Raw genomic sequence first — 11,016 nt, forward strand, 5'->3', positions numbered from 1 at the left:
TCATTATTATGGCTTTCAGAAGCTTACTGTCTGAAGATGGAACTATTTGGGTTTTTAATAGGAAGAATATCTTTTATTGACATTTGTTTTTAAGTAAGGAGACTCACCAACTTATATCCAGCACTTGCTATATTGCTTTGGATATATTTTCTTAAAGCACACTCCTCTCTGTGGTTAAAATGTTCACAAGAGGCCCCTTTGGTTTTTCAAGCCTCGCGTAAATGGAGGCAGTTCAGGACATTGCTAAGCACTTAGAAAGAGTTTGCAATGTGGTTCATTTTAGTGCTGGGAAATTCTTCTTGGTGTTACCCTGACCTCAAGTGGTCTATTTCCTAATGCTTTTAGCAGAAAAAAAAAAAAAATCATATTACATCAAACTTATTTTACTATTTATACAGTTTGTAAATTAGATATAAAGTATCAACAAGTTTAAATTGCTGGAGATTTTCCTTAAAGTCTGAAACAGAATTGTTAGGAAGAACATTTTGCCCTTTGGGATTCATCTGACCATTTTTGTTCTACTTCTGCTCACCTCTCCACACAGCCAAAAACTGTATGTTCTTATTGCCCTAGACCTTACCTTTGGTGCTTCTGCTTACTTTCGTAGTTTCACATAAATTTTTTTAAATTTTATTTTATTATGTTATGTTAATCACCATACATTACATCATTAGTTTTTGATGTAGTGTTCCATGATTCATTGTGTGCGTATAACACCCAGTGCTCCATTCAGTACGTGCCCTCTTTAATACCCATTACCAGGCTAACCCATCCCTCCAACCCCCTCCCCTCTAGAACCCTCATTTTGTTTCACATAATTTTTACCTTTATTTTCCCACTACCTCAACGTCCTGGCCAAAATATATATCTTTTCTCAGCCTCAGTTTCTTCCACGAGAAAAAGGTATTAAGGATACCTACATCACGTTCTGAGATCTATCCAAACTGGGGCATTAAAATAGCATAGTCCTGCTTAAGAATGCAGACACGCAGGATAGATAGAGATCATTTCTTTTCTTTCTTTTCTTTTTTAAGAGAGAGAGAGATGGGAGAGGGGCACAGGGAGAGGGAGAGAGAATCCCAAGCAGGCTCCACACCCAGCATGGAGTCCCACGAGGGGCTTGACAGCAGGGCCGCCTGCGGGGCTTGATCCCACAACCCTGAGATCATGACCTGAGCTGAAAGCAGGTGTCGGCTGCCTAACTCACAGAGCTGCCCAGGTGTCCCAGATAGCGACCATTTCAAAGCCTATCTCAGAGCTATGTACCATGCGTTCCTGAGTAAGCCACTTGAATTTTCATCATCCATAAAATGGATATAGATAGTGAGATCTACTCCAAAGAGTTATTGAAGCACTTAAAGGAAATAATGCAAACAGCAAATTCAGCATTGTGCAAAGCACACTGAGTGTTCAAAAGTATTAGTTGCTGTACTATCATCACGTAAAGCAACGGACATAGTACTTGGCATATGCGGTTTAACAAATGGAAATTATTATTAAGTATTAGTGCTATGGTATTTAACAATAATAGAAACAAACTCATACTTACTTCTGGGTTAATAGGTAATGTGCCACCTTTCAGATGCAACACGATATATATTAACCTTCTGGTAACACTCAGCCTCATTCAGGTGATGGAGGTAAGTGTGATGTGGAAGGTAGGGCCCTCAAACTGCACCTCCCAGGCGGCCTAGTACTCTGATCCCACACCGGCTTTGCCCTGACTATTGCCTATGGGGGGTGGAGGGGCTTCAGCTGTATCACATGTGCTTTTCGTTAGTGAGAAGTGTATCTTACCTTTGAAGTTCTTGTTTTAAAATCCAATAATACTAAATATTCAGCAATCTGAATTATATATAACTGCTCTAAGATTTTCCTTAGCTCCTTATAGTATGGGCTTACCAATTTCTGTGTCAAATACAAACTTTATTTTATATACCCTAAGTCCTGAAGACATTTATTTTAGAAACTTTTTGGAGCTCTAGCTCAAAACAGATGAATGTGACCTAATAAAGCTGGGTCTATTAGATAAATTATATAATCACATCTCTGAGTCAGGCATTCCAAAGAGCCTGTTTTTAACAATAAAATCTGGTCGATATACTCATTTATCCTGAGGATCACGTCAAAATCTACATTAGTATTTACAAATTAGGTGATAACTAACGAAAAGCCTCTGTGATTAGTTAGACTAGCAAAATCCCCTGTATTATATATCACCTCCTGAAGATTCACTATTGACATGTTAAAAGTTCTGAAAATTCCTAGAGGTCAGAAATCTATTAAAAATTATGCTACCCCGCTGAAAAACAAGCTCAACCATATGTCTGCCTTTGAAGAACACCTACTATCAACATGGGGAATTAGTGTTCCTTGAAACACCGTGGAGAACAAATATCAATGTAGATGACTAATACTGAAAATAATGATTTTTTTTCCCCTTCGATGAGGTAAATGAGCAACAGTTGGCATCTCAGCTGTCACTTCCAGCTTCTGGAAAGGAGAGGAGCCCACCAGCTTGCTGCTGTCTAGATGGCAGCTCACCATTCCACTGTGCATACTTTTGTCTCTATGGTTGGGAGACCTGAGGCTGGCCAGGAATTACTTGAAGGTAATTTATATAATTTCACAAAATTCTAAACCAAGGGCGCCTGGGTGGGTCAGTTGGTTAAGCAACTGCCTTCAACTCAGGTCATGATCCCAGGGTCCTGGGATCGAGTCCCACATCGGGCTCCCGGCTCAGCGGGGAGCCTGATTCTCCCTCTGACCCTCTCCCCTCTCATGCTGTTTCTCTCCCGCTCACTCTCTAATAAATAAATAAATAAATAAACACAATTCTAAACCAATAACTTCAAAAGCTAAAGACAAAAAAGCAATTTCAACTAGATATATCAAAATTAGTTGTGAAATATATCTTAATAGTACACACAGTTAATAGCAACTGCAATGACAAAGGGCTAGAATTAAATGTGTTGAATCCATTTATTTAAAAACACTCAATAAACATTTGTTGAGCACTAAGCATTGGATGTCTAGATGCTGGAAATATGCTGCTGGAAAAGATACAATTTCTGTCCTTAAGGATGGTGGCAGAGATGTATGTATTACATGAATAATAGACAGGAAGTGAGTACTGTGATGGGGTACACATCGGAGGCTATGGGAGAAGATCAGAGAAGTAATGAACCCAATCTTAGGTGATGGGGTTACAGACAAGGCTTCCCCAAGACATAGGGTTGCCAGATAAAATAGAGGATGCACAGTTACATTTGAATTTTTGATAAACAATGAATAATTCTTTAATATAAGTATGATCATGCAATACTTTAAGTAGGTGTCCTGTATTTTTATTTGCTAAATCTGGCAACTCTACTAACACATGATGTTTAAATTACAATCTGAAGGAAAAGAGTCAGGTAAAGAAACAAAAAAGACCATCAGTGACAAATGGACCCACATGCATAAAGGTGCAGATTTAAGCATAGGCAGTGTCGTGGAGAAGTACAAACAGATCATTATGGCAGAATTTGAGATTTGGATGGAGTGGGGAGTTGTAAACATATTTTGGAATGTCTGCTTTCTTTCGCGGTGATGGGGAGCCATGAGATGGTTTTATGTTTAGTGTTATCAGACTTGTGCTTAAGAAATAACAATCTGGAATAGAGCCAGACTGGATGCAAGAAATCCATTAAGAGAGTATTGTTAGTAAATTTTCTGAAAAGTGATGGTGCTTGAATTAATATGATGGCCATAAGGATGAAGAGACATTATGATTTCAAAATATATGTAGAAATTAGTGTAATGGTTGAGGGTTCGTATCCAGAAGTCCAGTTGGCTTGCTGCTTGTGAGCTGTGGGTGGTAATACATCATGGGGGTTAAGAATAAAGATGTTTCAGTCTATTTATATAAGTAGAGTTGTCTCTGAACTAAGGTTCTCACTATTAATATGGTCCTAATAGTAGAACAGGATTACTGTAGTGTTACATTAAATAATACATGTGAAGTGCTTAGCACAGGATTATGAAAGAGAAGAGAATAAAGAATGAACCTCAGGCTTCTCATGGGGAAGTTAAAATAATAGAAGATGAAAATCAGAAGTATCCCAGAAAAAGACACACAAATGTAGTCAACTGACATTTGACAAAGGAGCAAAGGTGATTCAAGGGGAAAAGGATAGTCTTTTCAACAAATGGTGCTGGGACAAGTAGACATCAATGTGCAAAAAAGTGAATCCAGACATAGACTTTACACTTTTTCTAAAAAATTAACTCAGAATGGACCAAAGACCCAAAGGTAAACAACAAAACTCTGAAACTCCTTGGAGATAATAGAGGAGAAAATCTAGGTGGCCTTAGGTTTGGCAATGACATTTTATATATACCAAAAGCACGATTCATAAAAGAAAAAACTGGTAAGTTAGATTTCATTGAACTTAAAATTTTCTCTCTGTGAAAGACACTGTCAAGAGAATGAAAAGACAAGCCATAGAATAGGAGAAAAAAATCTTTAAAAAACACATGTATGATAAAGGATTTGTATCTAAAATATACAAAGAACTCCTAAAATTCAAAAACTAACAAAAAAAAAAGAACAGACATTTCACCAAAGAAGATGTACAGGTGGCAAATAAGCATATGAAAAATGCTCAGCATCAAATGCCATTAGTGAATTGCAAATGAAAACAATGAGATACCACTACATACTATGAAAATGGCCAAAATCCAGAACATTGGCAATACCAAATGCTGTGAGAATGTGGAGCAATGGGAACTCTTGCTCATTGCTGGTGGGAATGCGAAGTAACAGTCATTTTGGAAGACAGTTTGGCAATTTCTTACAAAACTAAACATACTCTTACTGTACAATCCAGCAATCATGCTCCTTGGTATTTACTCAAAGGATTTGAATACTTATGTCCAAATAAAAATCTTCACATGAATGCTTACAGCAGCTTTATTCATAATTCCCAAAACTTAGAAGCAATCAAGCTGTCCTTTACTAGGTGAATGGATAAACAGTGTGTCATCCATTCAATATTATTTAACAAAAAGAAATGAGCCATCAAGACAAAAAAAAAAAAAAAAAACCTAGAGGAAACTCAGATGCACATTGTTAAATGAAAGAAACCAATCTGAGAAGGCTACATACTGTATAATTATTTATATGACATTCTAGAAAAGGCAAAACTACGGAGACATTAAAAAGGTCAGTGATTGGGCGCCTGAGTGGCTCAGACGGTTAAGCGTCTGCCTTTGGCTCAGGTCATGATCCCAGGGTCCTGGGATCGAGCCCCACATCAGGCTCCCTGCTCCTCAGGAAGCCTGCTTCTCCCTCTCCCACTCCCCCTGCTTGTGTTCCCTCTCTCACTGTCTCTCTCTCTGTCAAATAAATAAAAATAAAAAATAAATAAAAAGTAAAAAATAAATTATATTCAGATGCCTGGGTGGCTCAGTCAGTTTAAACATCTTACTTTGGCTCAGGTCATGATCTCAGGGTCCTGGCATCAAGCCCAGTGGCTGGCTCCACTCAGTGGGGAGTCAGCTTCTCTCCCTCTCTCTCTGCCCCTCCCCCCATGCTCTCTCTCTCTCTCTCTCTCTCAAATAAATAAATAAATCTTTAAGAAATAAATTATAGGGGCACCTGGGTGGCTCAGTCGGTTAAGTGTCTGTCTTCGGCTCAGGTCATGATCCCAAGGTTCTGGGATCAAGTCCCGCATTAGGCTCCCTGGTCAGCGAGGAGTGTGCTTCTCCCTCTGCCTCTGCCCCTGGCTTGTGCTCTCTCTCTCACTCACTCTCTCTCTCTCAAAATAAATAAAATTTTAAAAAGTTAAAAAATTTAAAAAATAAAAATAAATTATATTAATTACATATATGATTACATATATTAATTATAATATTATGTATATTTATCTATTATATCTAATATATGTTTATCTAATATATATATAAAAGCAGAAGTGGGTTAAGATTTTATGTTCAATTTGAGCTTCCCTCTGTCTCTTGAGCCTGGAGCATGATCAGACACATAGCTCTGCTTTGTATCACATTGAATGTGATCAAAGCTATGGTTATTGCAGTAAAAACATCTGCAAAGAATATTGACAGTGAGAAGAGGCCAGAGCAGAGCACTCAGAATCACATTTAGGCATAGAGGAAGAGTTGGCTGGGGGCAAAGAGGAAGAAGGACTAGGATAACTGGGGGAGTGTGGTGCTGTCGAAACCAACATGGAAGGCTCCCCTGAGCAGGAAGTAGTCAGAATCAGAAGTGCCAAATGAAGCCAAGAATCTGTGTTAGTTTCCTTGAGTTGCTGGAACAAAGCACCACACGCTGGTAGGTTCATAACAGCTAGAACGTATTGAGTCTGAAATCAAAGTGTTGATGGGCATGGCAGGTCTGGAGGCTCTGAGGGAGAATCTGCCGCACACCTCTCTCCTAGTTGTGGTGGTTGTTGGCAATCCTTGGTGTTTCTGGGTTTGCAGTCACACCACTCCGAGCTTTGCCCTCATTATCACATAATTTTCATGGATTGGTGGAACTCCAAACCCTATTGCAGAGATTTGAGTATTCAGTGAGGGGCAAATGAAAAAGTAAAGATACTGAGTGCACATATACCTCCATAGAACGTTTTGGAGCAAATCTGGAAGCAGTGAAGAGGCATGAAGATATTTTGCTAACTTTTATTATTACTAATTTTCAACAAATGAGATTGGTTGTAAATGGCTGAAAGAAGTTTAAACAGACAGGAGATGGCAGAAAAACCATGACAAGATTGGAAGGGATGCAATATAGAATGAGGATTAGAATTAGAAAGGGAATATCTCTTCCCCTAAAATAAATCAGAAGAAAACAACACTTATTGATACAGGTATAGTTATAGCTCTAGTGGCAAGAAATTGACAGTTCCCTTAGGATGGCTTTTTCCCCCTTTTTGGTGCAGTGAGGTGGGAGAGCATTAAATTAAAGATTTGAAGAGTAGACAAGCTTCAAAATGTGTCTGATGGAAAATAGGAAGCAGGAATGACTGTACTTAGCCATGCAAAGCTCCCTTTGGGACCGAAGACACACATTTTTAGTAGAGATAATATACATTCTTTTAATGGAGCTAATCTGCACACATTCCTTTTTAGCTAGTTCATTAACCCAGGTGGAGGCAGATGTGGTAAAAGGAAAACAGTAGGCCTTTGAAGGTATTGGCCAAAGAGTAGTTGAAAGGATGGGCTGTGAGGTGTACAAGGGATAAGAAAGGAAGTAGATATGGAAGAGTGTCAGAGAAAACAGGCTAAGATTGAGGGATGGAGGATTTGATGAGGTTAGATAAGAGGCACATTGAAGAAACTAAGTTAAAATGTTTGACTGGTGTAGGGGACTGCAAGGGAATGAGAAGCCGGGCTTCCAGATGTCCATGATAGCACAATTCTGGGTAAGCTTAAGCTCTGAGCTGTCACTAGGGATGTAGATGCCCGAAGTAAGGGGGAGGTAAGAGTTACTGCAGTTAATGCTGCAAGACACTGAACAAGTTATAATCTGCTTATTAAAGTTTTAAAAGTACTTAGAGTATTTTCTACATCAGCCAGAAATAAAGTATAGTTGGACCATGTTAAGAATATATTTCTTTTAAAAATATGCCACATCTTGCCGCTAAGCAAAGTTGTGAGCTGGTGAATTTTATGTATGGCATCCTCTCCTCTTCTTTGTTGGTGGTTCTTCTTAATAGACCAACACATGCCCTCCCTCCCGAGGACCTCTTTGCTTTCCTCAACAGTACCCCCAATTCCCCCCAAGATTCTGTAGTTTTCTGATTTGAATCTACCCATTTCTATACCTTGGATTTTCAAGTCTGTTCCCTTAAAAATGTTAAATAAGTGAATAAGTAATTCATGTTAGTAAACTGAGAGGGCAAAGCAGAGAGAGCACAACCAGATCAAATATCAGAGCCAGTCCTTGTCCTACCATAACTAGCTGTGTGACATTAGGGAATCTTCATCGCTCTCTGCTTCAGTTTTCTTATCTGAAAAAGGAAATAAGAGAACCTACTCATCTGTACATAGTAAGCCCTGTTTAAGTGTTTGATAAATAAAATGAGTGTTAATGAATTTATGTTCTTCCCTCACATGCACCTGTTGGGACTCCTGGATATAATACTCTCACTACGAAAGAGAACTCCAGCGGAGGGCATTTCACACCAGAGAGCATGATTGATGATCCTCTCTTGCCCCAAATCACATTTGTGTAGACATTTTGACACCTGTGCAGTGCCATCTACTGGTAAATAATAACAATAATAATAAAATTATAACAATAATATTAATAATGTGAATTTATTATTACTCTCCAGAATAAATTTTGTAAAGTTTCTGAATTTTTAAAAATGCATTGAGATCTCAGATCTTTTTGCCAGTCTGATATCCTTTCCCCTTACCTATATTTTGTTTGTTTTTCCAAAGGTAGATTTTGCCAAATAAAACATAAAATAAGCAAAATACATGCACAAAATTTTTTGAAGGAATGACTTTCAAAATACCATTTTCTGGATGAAACAATAACTTTTAATCTGTATCTAAGTGTCTAAATTGCTGAATGGCTTACAAACTCGGTCAGAAAGACAAATGAAATAGCAAGACCGAAGTTGTGGCAGATCCACGGTGGATGAGCAGCCTTTATGTGGCTTATCAGCTGGGTTTACTCAAGATTATGTCAATCACTTTAATAGCATTGGCTGAACGTGCACTGCAGGGAAAGCAAGGAAGTCGCTTTTCACTACTGCTGTTATCCCAGCGATTGGTAGCAGCTCTTTCCCTGAATATCACCTAAGGCTTTAGACTTGAAGAGTGGGTTTTAGCTAGGTATGGGCTCTGGGAAAGAGGAAAATAGATAAAAGAAGCAAAGGGGAAAGATAAGGAGTGGGGGAAAGAAACTATAGAAAAGAGATCATGAATTAGGAAATGAATAGATTAGTGAGCTGAGAGAGATGCAAAGCGCAATCAATCTTTTCCTTAGATATTATAAATTGTCCTCAAATGGAGTTTTCCTTCATTTTATATAAGTTCTAATGCTTATCTCTAGTTTTGGTTTGTACATTGCCATCAAATTGGTTTTATGGATCTCTTTAATGATTTCTGATCAATACGACCTATTGATAATGGGTAATTGACGTATGATGGCTGAGGTTAAATCCATATGATTGTTTCAAGTGTCCATAAAATTCTCTTTGCGTGCAAAGGCTTAAATTAGAGATGATTTCTTATCCCACAGTTTGGCTTTTTTTCAGGTGATCAGATTCCCAGGTCTTTGCAACATAGCTGTGAGGGCATTAAAAAAACAAAGTTTCTGTTGGAGGACTAGGATAAAGGCAATCTGCCCCAAAGGGGTTTGTTTGTTAATTGCTTTGGTCTACTTTACAAGGTCAAATCCATTCTCCTAATGACAAATCTCATCTGTTCTGGCAGAGAAAGAAATGTTTTCTTTCACTTCTACGTGTGGCAAGAGCTCATTCATCTCAGTAAGTTCTGAAGAGAAATCTAGCTACATCAGAGAGAGGAGTATTCAAAGGGCAACTGATGGCCAGGAAGATATATGGAATTCACTTTCCTGAGACAGACATTCAAATGGTAACAAGTGATAGAAAACAGCTCTATATTTCAGCGTGATGTGTGTTCGCTCCTGATGGTTAAACCCCCTGTGAGCCATCTGCATTTAATGGGTTAGAACTACTTTGTAGCTGCAGCTTTTCCTTCCACTGCTCTCTTATTTATTTGCGAGGAGACCGAACTCCACTCTTTAAAAGTTAAGCATGTAAGAAACCCTGCCAAGAGAATCAGAAAGAAAAGGCAAATTTATAGCCTACTGTTGTTTTAAGCATTTAGTAGTATAAATAAGAAGTGTAGATAAATGTGTACAAGGAGACGCATAAGTGACCCTCTGTTTATCTCAGTTACATTATTTGCCTAAATTCCAGAGCAGAATTAACCCAATTAGTTTATATAATGGCTAATGCTGTCCTTCAGCTGAGCTATTAGGGATGTGCATGACTGATGCTAGGTGGGGGATGGTGTTATTTTACTTATAAGTCAAGCTGTGGGGACTGTGATTTGTATCCAGTATGCAGATAAAAATCAAAATCCAGTGTGGAAATTACTGTACCTAAAGCAATGTACACTGTTGGTGTTTTTAGTGCAATTAAATCAAACTTCTGGTTAAAACACCAACGATGATAATGGCTTTCTATAAGTATTGCTGTCTTACTCGAGACTTGTCACATTTTACTCACATCTCATTATTTTTCTCTGACTTACAAAAGTCGGCAGCCATAAGCACTCAATAAATATTTGCTGAATTGAATTGAACTCTGAGAACTGAGAGGTGAGGTGGCACTGATCATCAGTGACACATCTGGGATCAGAATCTTGATTCTCTCTGCTAAACTGTTAGTGATCTCAGCCAAAGCCAATCGAAATATTACAGAATTTGAAATCTAAGGAAGTTGCGCATAGTTACAAAAAGTTAATCTGAGTCACATAACTACAAAAGCCTGGCAAATTCTCTCTTGCCACATATTTTCACTCGTAATACTTAAACTAATTTAAGGGTTTACCTTCTGACTAACATCTAGCTATATAGCTCTCTTCCTAGGTCATTAAAATTTTCTTCTAAGGTATTTCTCAGAATAATTTTTTCCTGCTTTTTTTCCCCTTTGAACCAGAAAACGTATCTACAAGGGGAGCCATCCTAGGGCTTTAAAAACATCGATCAATTTCACAGCTGGGAAAAGAGGGATCAAGATAAGAGAGCAATTCCTCCATTAAACCTCTGTTTATAGAATTTAGGCAAGAGTTTTGTATAAAGCGAGACAAACTTTGACCATACTGAGGCAGACAAAGAGTTAAATTAAAGACACAAAAGCAACGCCCAGCTGCTGCTTCTTTTCCTTTTCCCTTTCATGGAGTGGGGAGTATTTTTCCTGCAGTGACCTCAGAATCTTCTGTCTTTTTCTTGGTCAGAGATCAAGGGGTATACCA

Source organism: Mirounga leonina, unplaced genomic scaffold, assembly GCF_011800145.1.
Source record: "Mirounga leonina isolate KUSES-001 unplaced genomic scaffold, KU_Mleo_1.0 Mir_418, whole genome shotgun sequence".
NCBI lineage: Eukaryota > Metazoa > Chordata > Mammalia > Carnivora > Phocidae > Mirounga > Mirounga leonina.